Here is a 12,863-nt window from a genome sequence, read left to right as displayed (position 1 = left end):
GTGACAAAACTAGTTCTAGAATACTATAGGCTAGTCACCACCTGGTGACATAACTAGTTCTAGAATACTATAGGCTAGTCACCACCTGGTGACATAACTAGTTCTAGAATACTATAGGCTAGTCACCACCTGGTGACATAACTAGTTCTAGAATACTATAGGCTAGTCACCACCTGGTGACAAAACTAGTTCTAGAATACTATAGGCTAGTCACCACCTGGTGACAAAACTAGTTCTAGAATACTATAGGCTAGTCACCACCTAACTAGTTCTAGACATAAGGCTAGTCACCACCTTCTAGAATACTATAGGCTAGTCACCACCTGGTGACCTGGTAGAATACAGGCTAACTGACATAAGTTCTAGAATACTATAGGCTAGTCACCACCTGGTGACAAAACTAGTTCTAGAATACTATAGGCTAGTCACCACCTGGTGAGTTCAAATACTATAGGCTAGTCACCACCTGGTGAATAACTAGTTCTAGAATATATAGGCTAGTCACCACCTGGTGACATAACTAGTTCTAGAATACTATAGGCTAGTCACCACCTGGTAACATAACTAGTTCTAGAATACTATAGGCTAGTCACCACCTGGTGACATAACTAGTTCTAGAATACTATAGGCTAGTCACCACCTGGTAACATAACTAGTTCTAGAATACTATAGGCTAGTCACCACCTGGTAACATAACTAGTTCTAGAATACTATAGGCTCGTCACCACCTGGTGACATAAATTGTTCTAGATTTTGGTTAACATATCAATGATGTAAAACATATAGGCATCAACAATCAATCTTGCAGATTATGTCTGAGTGTCTTTTCTCCAGTTATCAATAATGACAGAAATATAGCATTACAACTACTGATGAGTAGGGCCCTAGGTTTTTCCTGGCCAGTGAATTTGTTCAGGAAACACTGAAGGCCTTACTGAAAACTTCAGATAACAAAAATCAGCTATGAACCTGGTTTAGAGCCCTTTTTTAAAGTTATCATTCCACATGCTGCTTCGTGCCACCAACTACAATGCCTGTACAGATCTGTGCAATCGCCAGTCCTTCAGTGGCAGGCTGGCAACTATGCAATTGCTTTCCCTTTTGTCATAAAAAAATGCAAGCACCGGGGAAAATCAGAAAGTGTTAGATCAAAAAATTGCAGTGTGACATCTCAGCAGCATGACATCCAGACGTACAAGGGCAACAAGGACTACACAGGACAACACAGGACAACAAGGACAACACAGGACAACACAGGACAACACAGGACAACAAGGACTACACAGGACAACACAGGACAACAAGGACAACACAGGGCAACAAGGACAACACAGATAACAACAGCTATGAAGGACAACACAGGACACCACAAGGACAACAGTCCTTCAGGACAACACAGCTTTCCCTTTTGACAACACAGGACAACAAGGACAACACAGGACAACACAGGACAACAAGGGCAACAAGGACTACACACAGGACAACACAGGACAACAAGGACTACACAGGACAACACAGGACAACACAGGACAACACAGGACAACAAGGACAACACAGGACAACACAGGACAACACAGGACAACAAGGACAACACAGGACAACAAGGACAACACAGGGCAACAAGGACAACACAGGACAACACAGGACAACACAGGACAACACAGGACAACACAGGACAACACAGGACAACAAGGACAACACAGGACAACACAGGACAACACAGGACAACACAGGACAACACAGGACAACACAGGACAACACAGGACAACACAGGGCAACAAGGACAACAAGGACAACAAGGACAACACAGGACAACACAGGACAACACAGGGCAACAAGGACAACACAGGACAACACAGGACAACACAGGACAACAAGGACAACAAGGACAACACAGGACAACACAGGACAACACAGGACAACACAGGACAACAAGGACAACACAAGACAACAAGGGCAACAAGGACAACACAGGACAACACAGGACAACACAGGACAACACAGGACAACAAGGACAACACAGGACAACACAGGACAACACAACACAGGGCAACAAGGACAACACAGGACAACACAGGACAAAGGAGTTGCAACAAGCCTGTCCAACTATCAAGGGAAATGTTTGTCTACAGTTGCTATCAACAAGGAAATGCAAGGACACAGTTGCTATCAAAGATACGTGTCCAACTTCAAGGGAAATGTTTGTCTACAGTTGCTATCTTTAAGGGAAATGCCTGTCCACAGTTGCTATCTTTAAGGGAAATATTTGTCTACAGTTGCTATCTTTAAGGGAAATATTTGTCCACAGTTGCTATCTTCAAGGGAAATGCTTGTCCACAGTTGCTATCTTCAAGGGAAATGCTTGTCTACAGTTGCTATCTTTAAGGGAAATATTTGTCCACAGTTGCTATCTTCAAGGGAAATGCTTGTCCACAGTTGCTATCTTCAAGGGAAATGCCTGTCCACAGTTGCTATCTTTAAGGGAAATGCTTGTCCACAGTTGCTATCTTCAAGGGAAATGCTTGTCTACAGTTGCTATCTTCAAGGGAAATGCTTGTCCACAGTTGCTATCTTCAAGGGAAATGCTTGTCTACAGTTGCTATCTTCAAGGGAAATATTTGTCCACAGTTGCTATCTTCAAGGGAAATGCTTGTCCACAGTTGTTATCTTCAAGATAAATGTTTGTCCACAGTTGCTATCTTCAAGAGAAATGTTTGTCTACAGTTGCTATCTTCAAGAGAAATGCTTGTCCACAGTTGTTATCTTCAAGATAAATGTTTGTCCACGGTTGCTATCTTCAAGAGAAATGCTTGTCCACAGTTGTTATCTTCAAGATAAATGTTTGTCCACAGTTGCTATCTTCAAGAGAAATATTTGTCTACAGTTGCTATCTTCAAGAGAAATGTTTGTCTACAGTTGCTATCTTCAAGAGAAATGTTTGTCTACAGCTGCAATCTTTGAGAGAAATGAACAAATGAATAAAGGCAATGTTAATCTCACTGATCTAAACGTGCACTTCCCAGTGAATTCTAGTGTGCCAGACCAGTACTTTATAGTATGTACTGTATGCCATGACGATTTACAATTACTTATTTCAGCTTGCCAAACACACCAAAATCTTCCTCATTTTGTCCATGATATTTATCTCGATCATGTGTACTACCCACTGCAATATTCTATAGAAGGAGTAAGAGATTGGTACTGTATTTTAAACAGTACACTAACTCAACTAACTGGGTACTAACGGTAATAGGTATACAGGATATTAATACAATAACTAACTAACCCAAGCAATTGGAATTAGTCACATTTCAAATAAAAATAGTTGCCTCCAGTAAATAAATTGGCTGGGTCAAGGATTAAAGACAGGAAATGATTTTGAACATGATTCATATTCAGGATTATTATTATAAATTAGTAATGTCTCAGGACAGGATCTGTCGAGGCTGACAGTGACCTAAGTACATGGCACCCCCATGGACACAGTCTCACAGTCCCTCCATCCCATCACCATTACAGTCCCTCCATCCTAACACCATCACAGTCCCTCCATCCCATCACTATCACAGTCCCTCCATGCCAACACCATTACAGTCCCTCCATCCCATCACCATTACAGTCCCTCCATCCCATCACCATCACAGTCCCTCCATCCCATCACTATCACAGTCCCTCCATCCTAACACCATCACAGTCCCTCCATCCCATCACCATCACAGTCCCTCCATCCCATCACTATCACAGTCCCTCCATCCCAACACCATCACAGTCCCTCCATGCCAACACCATCACAATCACAGTCCCTCCATCCCATCACCATCACAGTCCCTCCATCCAAGCACCATCACAGTCCCTCCATCACAGTCCCTCCATCCCATCACCATCACAGTCCCTCCATCCCATCACTATCACAGTCCCCATCACAGTCCCTCCATCCCATCACCATCACAGTCCCTCCATCCCATCACCATCACAGTCCCTCCATCCCATCACCATCACAGTCCCTCCATCCCATCACCATCACAGTCCCTCCATCCCATCACCATCACAGTCCCTCCATCCCATCACCATCACAGTCCCTCCATCCCATCACCATCACAGTCCCTCCATCCATCCCATCAGTCCCTCCATGCCATCACCATCACAGTCCCTCCATGCCAACACCATCACAGTCCCTCCATCTCATCACCATCACAGTCCCTCCAACCCATCACTATCACAGTCCCTCCCATCACAGTCCCTCCATCCCCCATCACTATCACAGTCCCTCCATGCCATCACCATCACAGTCCCTCCATCCCAACACCATCACAGTCCCTCCATACCATCACTATCACAGTCCCTCCATCCAAGCACCATCATAGTCCCTCCATCCAAGCACCATCACAGTCCCTCCATCCAAGCACCATCACAGTCCCTCCATCCCATCACCATCACAGTCCCTCCATCCCATCACCATCCATCCATACCATCACTATCACAGTCTCCATCCATAGTCCCTCCCAAGCACCATCACAGTCACCATCCATCCCTCCATCCCATCACTATCACAGTCCCTCCATGCCAACACCATCACAGTCCCTCCATCCCATCACCATCACAGTCCCTCCATCCCATCACTATCCAGTCCCTCCCCATCACCATCACAGTCCCTCCATCCCAACACCATCACAGTCCCTCCATCCCATCACTATCCATCTCCATCACCATCACAGTCCCTCCATCCCATCACCATCACAGTCCCTCCATCCCATCACCATCACAGTCCCTCCATCCCATCACCATCACAGTCCCTCCATCCCATCACCATCACAGTCCCTCCATCCCATCACCATCACAGTCCCTCCCTCCATCCCATCACCTCCATCTCCATCCCATCCATCACAGTCCCTCCATCCCATCACCATCCATCCATCCAAGCACCATCACAGTCCCTCCATCCCATCACCATCACAGTCCCTCCATCCCATCACTATCACAGTCCCTCCACCCCATCACCATCACATAGCCTCTGTCTCCTCTGTCTTTCAAGGTTGCTCAAATTAGGCCAGTCAGACGTTTTGACTCTTTCTTACCCTCTTGGCTGCTCTTGGTTTAGTTTTCTCTCTCTCTCTCTCTCTCTCTCTCTCTCTCTCTCTCTCTCACACACACACACACACACACACACACACACGTTCTCTCTATCTCTCATGCACACATGCCCTCTCTCATGTACACTCTCCCTCCATCTCTCATTTTCTGTCTATTATACACACGCTCATTATTTTTGTGCTTCCTGCTGGTACCTAAAATAGCTTGACCGACTAGAGCTGGTTGAAACAGTTAGAGATGGGCTAGGGGGAGAGGATAAAGGAGAGAGAGAGAGCTCAGTCTGGATTCATCACCCTACACAAAGAGCAGAGCGTGTTGCCCCATTCAACGGATCTGGGGCAACTTGACTGAGTAGGCTACTGAGGGAAAGGCCTTCCATAAGGGACTGACTAATTAACTTATCTCTTTGCACCCCATTTATCTGAATAGATTTTAAGATTTGGTGTTTTTTTCTGTGATTTTTCTGTATTGCTAAGGAAACTGGAGAACCACTAGTATTCATTAGACTGAATCCTTCAACGTTGAAAGTTAAGGCTGCACCAGCAATTACTTCATCAGCAGGAGGCCTGCATCATATCTTAGGAACTTATATAAACCAAACTAAGCTCTGTCTGGACATCTTCTATTTTCTGCCTCAGCAGCTCACCAGGATGTCTTGCTTGAGAGACAGAGGAAGAGCAAGGAAGACAAATTGGCATCATTATGGAAGGATGATTCTCAGCATTTCCTCACAAATAGTCAGAATACTATCCCTGTCTCTTCAGGCTGTTCCTGGTCAGTACATAGTCAATATCCTTAACTTACAGCATTCAATGTGAGATGGATACATTCTCAGTCTTACTAAATCATTTGAAGATAGTATGTACAATGTTGCTATTCTGAGATCTTTGCACCCACATTTTGGTGATGCACAAATCTATAATTGAAGATCTGGATTCTGACCAATAGGGGGCAGTGAAGTTGAGCTTTCCTTATTTAACAGATGAGGGTAAATGTCATATGATATAGTTTTCGATTGCAGTTTGCCCATTAACATGGCTGCATAGATTTCTCAGAAATTCAATCACGGTTTAACACGTCATTGATGGAACTTTAATTAGATTACCCACATGAATCAACCAGATGTAGTGAAGTACAGGGGGAAGCCCATTCTGCAATAGTTGCCCACCCCAGTCAATGGAGTTTGTGTGCTGATGTGGACTCAACTAAGCTATGAGAATTCTCAGCTATCCTCTCTCACCTCTTGAGCTTCCAACTCTGCTGGCATACAACATAGACAGCATATCTTTCTAACAGTTAGGAAAAACAACACAGACATAGCAGCAGGCCTGATAGTTCAGGCTCACTGAGGCTCTTATCAAACATATTAATCAAATGAAATCAAATTGTACTGGTCACATACTCATATTTAGCAGATGTTATTGCGGGTTTCGCGGCATGCTTGTGTTCCTAGCTCCAACAGTGCAGTAATATCTAACAATTCACAACTAAAAGTAAAGTAATGGAAATAAGATATATATAAATATTAGGACGAGCAATGTCGGATTGGCATTGACTAGAATACAGTAGAAGAGAATACGTTATATACATACAAGATGAGTAAATATACACTTCCTGATGAACTCAGTCACCGTGTCCATGTATACATCAATGTTAATATCCGAGGCTATCCGGAACATATCCCTGTCCGCATGATCAAAACAATCTTGAAGCATGGATTCTGATTGGTCAGACCAGCATTAAATAGACCTTCCTGTTTGAGTTTCTGCCTATAGGAAAGGAGGAGCAAAATGGAGTTGTGATCTGATTTGCCAAAGGGAGGGCAGTAGAGGGCCTTGTAGGCATCCCGGAAGAGAGAATATCAGTGGTCAAATGTTTTCCCAGGGCGAGTACTACAGTCAATGTGTTGATAGAACATCGATAGCATTTTCATAAAATTAGCTTTGTTAAAATCCCCAGCTGCAACAAATGTGGTCTCAGTATATGTGGTTTACAATATGCATAAAGTCCAGTGTAGTTCCTTGAGGGCTGTCAGGGTATCGGCTTGAGGGGGAATATACATGGCTGTGACTATAACCAAAGAGAATTATCTTGGGAGGTAAAACGGTCGGCGTTTGATTGTGTGGTATTCTAGGTTGGGTGAACAAAAGGACTTGAGTTTCTGTATGTTATCACAATCACACCATGAGTAGTTAATCATGAAACATACACCCCGCCTTTCTTCTTCCCGGAGAGTTCTTTATTCCTGTCTGCGCGATGTACTGAGAACCCAGCTGGCTGTATGGACAATATATTCGGAGAGAGCCATGATTCCATGAATTGGAGTATATTACAGTCCCTGATGTCTCTCTGGAAGGGGATCCTCACCCTGAGCTCGTCTACTTTATTATCCAGAGACTCAACATTAGCGAGTAATATATTCGGAAGCAGAAGCTGTGGATCAGTGCTTGATCAGTGCTTACTGGGACTGCAGGGTTTGGTCTACACAACTCTTATCTGTAACAATGAAAGCTGCATGGTTGTCTCTCACTCCAACTATGAGATAATGGGGAGTTCTCTAAACAACACTTAGTCATTAGTTATTCAATCATTAGAGCAGGGTTATTCAACCGGGGATCCGTGGCCACCTAGGGGTCTGTGGAGGTACTGCAGGGGTCGACAAAAATATAAATACATTAAAAAATATATGTATATTTTTTGTTTTAATGTTTTTGTGAATATCTCTACCAACAACATAATAAACTAACTGTGATTTACATACCTACAGTAAAAAAGAGGAGAATATCTTAATTCTAAAATTGTAAATAATGTCACATTTATTTCTCAACTCCTAATATTAAGCCAATTACACTCACTGGAGTATCTGACATAGGCTTTAAGAATCACCCATGAATAGGCTGCTGGCTGCTGGTATGCTCCTTGACTTGTACATACCTGTTTGCAAACACATGGCTAACCTTTGTTTAACCAGCAGCTCTTAGTGAAAATGTGTTTGGAGTTTTCTTTCCAGTTAATAGGCTGTTAGAGTTTACACTTCCTCTTCCAATTATAATGTGGGGAGGTCAAAATAATGAAAACCATCTACCAAATCTATTCATTTCAAAATAATGATTACTTCTCCTTGCCATTATCATTCACCTGATGATAATACAAGACGTATGATGGAGGTCGCTGGGTCACTGATTTGCCTGGAAGGGGGACCCTGGACAAAAGCATGTTTTATCATTCAAAAGATCATAGACTCAGAGTCTGTTTATGGTTAGTAGCGCATGAAACGACAAGAAACACAGATATGATAGTCTGTTTGTGCTAACATTCCACTCCTTGCCTTGTCATACATGACAAGGAGTGGCAAGGAGTGGAAGTTAGCACAAACAGACTGGATTTCAGGCTAGATATGACACTTACAGCAAGTTGAACATAGCATTTTGGGATTGTTCAAACTTTAGAATCAATACAATGTTGATGTTATGGATCCCAAAGTTACAGTATGTATTATATACTATAAGGCAGAGAAAACGTAAACACTTTAATGAAAATGTAGGCCTTTATCTCTGAGTATGTGAATAACAGGAGTAGCTTGCCATAATGTGTATGCCAAATAACCTGTAGGGTGGTTTCATTATTGTCTAGAAGCAGTGACAATTGGGTTGGCAGGCAGCTAGCTTCAGTACCAGTGGACCTGGAGAGAGCGAAGAGAGGAAGATAGGACTCTGACAACATCTCATTACCTTCCTTTGTATTGTCTCTCTTTTTCTCCTTTCTCCTATCTGACCCCAGTGGCTGGCTACACAAACAAACCCTCTACCACAGCAGTAAAGCGTAAACTGACAGTGTTTGCCTCCAGTTCCCAATGAAACAAAGACAGCAAGTCAGTAACTTTTAGAGGGAAGTCCAGGCTCACTATAAAAGTAGCCTAAAAATGACTTCATAACACATCACTGGCTCAGACAGCTGTAACATGGCTAAACGGTAGCTAAACGGTAGCTAAATGGTGGCTAAACGGTGGCTAAACGGTGGCTAAACGGTGGCTAAACGGTGGCTAAACGGTGGCTAAATGGTGGCTAAACGGTAGCTAAACGGTGGCTAAACGGTGGCTAAACGGTAGCTAAACGGTAGCTAAACGGTGGCTAAACGGTGGCTAAACGGTAGCTAAACGGTGGCTAAATGGTGGCTAAACGGTAGCTAAACGGTAGCTAAACGGTGGCTAAACGGTGGCTAAACGGTGGCTAAACGGTGGCTAAACGGTGGCTAAACGGTGGCTAAACGGTAGCTAAACGGTAGCTAAACGGTGGCTAAACGGTGGCTAAACGGTAGCTAAACGGTGGCTAAACGGTGGCTAAACGGTGGCTAAACGGTAGCTAAACGGTGGCTAAACGGTAGCTAAACGGTAGCTAAACGGTGGCTAAACGGTGGCTAAACGGTGGCTAAACGGTACAAAGGCCATGTTAGAGAACAACAGACCATTGCATTTCCAAAAGTTGCATCAGTCTTACAAAAACATAGTTCCCTTTAGTCAGTTTACAAAGCACACTATAAAACATCCGTATGTACTTCACAAAATGTGTTACAGAAATGTCTGCCATGGACACATGAAGACTTCCCTAGCTTATATGCAGTTTGACTCACAATGAAAAATATAATCTCAGTATCATCTCAATGTGCACCTGGCGTGTCATTAACAATGGAACATCTTCTGGGAGAGATCATACAAACAGTTTATTACTGCACAAAATCTATCCAAGAGAGAGAGAGAGAGATTGTGGTGAAGCATCACAGCCTTTCCTTTTCAGATGCCCAACCACTCCAACATGAAGAGTAGAAGACCTATCCATGTACGGGAATATTTCTTAACTGTTATGTTTTTATGTTGACCAGGAGAGGAAACAGCAATTGACCTCCTCTACTCACAAATAAGGGTTAGGGTTAGGGTGAGGGTTACTGTAGTGTTGCCTCATTCCTTTGAAAGCCCATCCATTTTAACCAAGCAGTAAAACCCCAGACATGTCTCTCCCACTTACCCCTATGACCCAAAATAGACTCCATTTTACTGATTTATGAACTAGCACTGGTACGTATCCCAGTATCCTCCCCCATGACATGGTCAGCTCAGCACTATTCCCTGGGCAATTGTGTGTGTGTGTGTGTGTGTGTGTGTGTGTGTGTGTGTGTGTGTGTGTGTGTGTGTGTGTGTGTGTGTGTGTGTGTGTGTGTGTGTGTGTGTGTGTGTGTGTGTGAGAGAGAGAGAGAGAGAGAGAGAGAGAGAGAGAGAGAGAGAGAGAAGAGAGAGAGAGAGAGAGAGAGAGAGAGAGAGAGAGAGAGAGAGAGAGAGAGAGAGAGAGAGAGAGAGAGAGAGAGAGAGAGAGAGAGAGAGAGAGAGAGAGAGAGAGAGCCCCTTGAATTGAATTGAATTGAGAGAGAGAAAGAGAGAGAGAGAGAGAGAGAAAGAGAGAGAGCCCAGAGAGAGAGAGAGTGTACAACGTAGATGAGAGAGAGAGAGAGAGAGTGTGCAGAGAGATGAACCTGGAGAAGGCTGTGGCTCCTCTGAATCACCTCTGCTGTGCCAGAGGAGGCGGACCCCTATGCATCTTAACCAGGAGAGTCCCAGTACAGGCAGTCCTGTACACCGGAGGAAGCTGGTGGGAGGAGCTATAGGAGGTTCTAAACCTGGAGAGTCCCTGTCCTGTACACATAGTGGCCCTGAAGACAGACCAGCCTGAAACACCACCTGAGAACACAACAGCCCCATAGAAAGACACTCACTTGTCACCTTGGATAATGCTGCCTCTCAATACCATTGTTTACATCCTGATGTGGTATATAGAGGTTCCATCCTTATGCTAATGACTCATGACTAAAGTATGCATATGAGGAATATGGAATTGCTCAGTAGATCAGGTTTTATAACCTGATATAAACTGCTGCATTTTCACTGAGGTCCACTTTTATCTGGTAAACTGTACCCTTCAGGGTGGTGTGGAAGACTTTGAAATCAACCCAAGAAAAGATACGCAGTCAATGTAGTCAATGATGATGCAATGACCTTAGGTACAAGCTACACATGGTGGAAAGGGGCGATGTGGTTGATTTGTTCTGAGAAACCTAGCTTTGACAGTTAATATCATTACTTTGAATCCATTACAGTACAGGGTAGCACCTCTTCAATGCATGCATGGGCTCTTTCAGAATAGCTTGTTCAGCAGAATTGACCTTGCATGCACCACCCAGCGCAGCAGAATGTATAGTGGAACGGGGCTGTTCCTCTCATGATGGTACTTCAAAACTGTCATCATGTCATTTTATCAACCATTTACCTTCCTTTTAGTCTACATTTAAAGATAGAAAACTAATGGACGTATATCAACCAGATAACTGCATATAAACGTGATATCAACAGATCAACAAATTGGTTGTTTGTAAATTTCTCTCATATTTTGGTTCAGGGTAAAAAAAATACAAATGTTAAAGGCATTTGATCAAACATTGAATTGGGACTAAAACACACTCCACTGATCACTTCAGTTATAGTTGAATCGGCACATGTGAAGTGAATGGTATCCATAAAAAGTAGAGGAGTATGAAATATGTTGTTTCAATGTTTTCTAATGTGAAAAACAGCCCCATCCCAAGTTCTACTCTCTTACACACATTTTCTACTATTATGTAACGTGATACTGCAGCACTGTATGAAGCTACGCATGAGGACTTGCCTCAATACTGAGAGAGAAAGTTCCACTGGCAGCCTCCCTTTCCCTGCAGTGTCTCTACATTAAACCAGAGGAAATTGAAACTGGGGAAGATATCATTGTCTACTATAATTACCTTGAGCCTTTCCTCTCCCACTGCAGTCCTCTAGGTAGATGGGCAGTGTAATGAGGCTGGTTACTGCCATGACTAAATGATACATGACCACAGCACTCATCACCGATCAACAAACATGTACATACAGTAAGAAGTGACACCTTACCTGTATCGGAGAGCTGTTGTCTCCGGGAGAAAAAGAGAGAGAGGGAGGGTACTTCTGTCTGTAGTACCTGCAGGACACTTGAGATAAGGTCTTAGGAGAAGAAATGTTTGAGATGAATAGTTTTTTGGGTTTATCCCACTCTGAAGAAGATAAGCCTCTTGCAACTGCTCAGTCCCCGCAGTCACCCCCGGGGGTCTCTTCACGAAAGCCCTCTTCACACACACTGACACAAACAGTTGCCTGTAGTGAGGAGTTAATCAGATCTGGGGGAAATGAAATGAAATACACGCGCACATTAACATTCTCTCACACTGCAAATCAGCACCAGCATCAAAGCTATGTGCCGTTTCACTGCTGTATTTCCCGGCACTGCAGCCTCATTGGCTGAAGGGCTACTCAATAAAAATCCTACTTGTCATCAATTGGGTGTGTGTGTGGGGGGGGGGTGTTATGGCGTACTCTGGACTCTGCTCCTCCTCCTCTCGTTCATTTGTTCTCCCTCTACAGTACACGCAGAGGGGAATGCTGAGCTTTGAAAATTAGGCGCAGGGTGAAAGGGAGGGTGGAAGGAAGGAAGGAGGGCTGGAGTGGAGAGGGAGAGAAAGAGAGAGAGAGAGATAGAGAGAGAGAGAGAGAGGGAGAGGGGGAAGGAGAGAGAGTAAGGGAGCGAAGGAGGTACGAAGGAGAAGCAAGGAGAGGGAGTGAGGGAGGGAGGAGTGAAGAAGAGGGAGGGAGGGAGAGGGGGGGAGCAAGGGAGGGAGGAGCAAAGGCTGTGAGAATCGATAAGCAGTTAGGAGAGACGTGC

The 12,863-nt window shown here is 44.0% G+C and overlaps 1 protein-coding gene across 2 annotated transcripts in view; it reads right to left on the bottom strand.

Moving 5' to 3' along the window:
• LOC135540334 (synaptotagmin-2-like) overlaps positions 1-12,415 on the bottom strand; it is a 48,455-nt gene extending 36,040 nt beyond the window's left edge. For both annotated transcript variants that reach the window (XM_064966923.1, XM_064966925.1), the window contains exon 1: positions 12,059-12,415. The gene's annotated coding sequence lies outside the window, so the exon portion shown is untranslated. The remainder of the gene's footprint in view (positions 1-12,058) is intronic.
• Between the last annotated feature and the right edge of the window lie 448 nt (positions 12,416-12,863).

This window comes from Oncorhynchus masou, chromosome 5 (assembly GCF_036934945.1).
Source record: "Oncorhynchus masou masou isolate Uvic2021 chromosome 5, UVic_Omas_1.1, whole genome shotgun sequence".
Classification (NCBI taxonomy): domain Eukaryota; kingdom Metazoa; phylum Chordata; class Actinopteri; order Salmoniformes; family Salmonidae; genus Oncorhynchus; species Oncorhynchus masou.
Note: the sequence above shows the minus strand (reverse complement) of the source record. Positions and strands in the feature narration are given on the sequence as shown.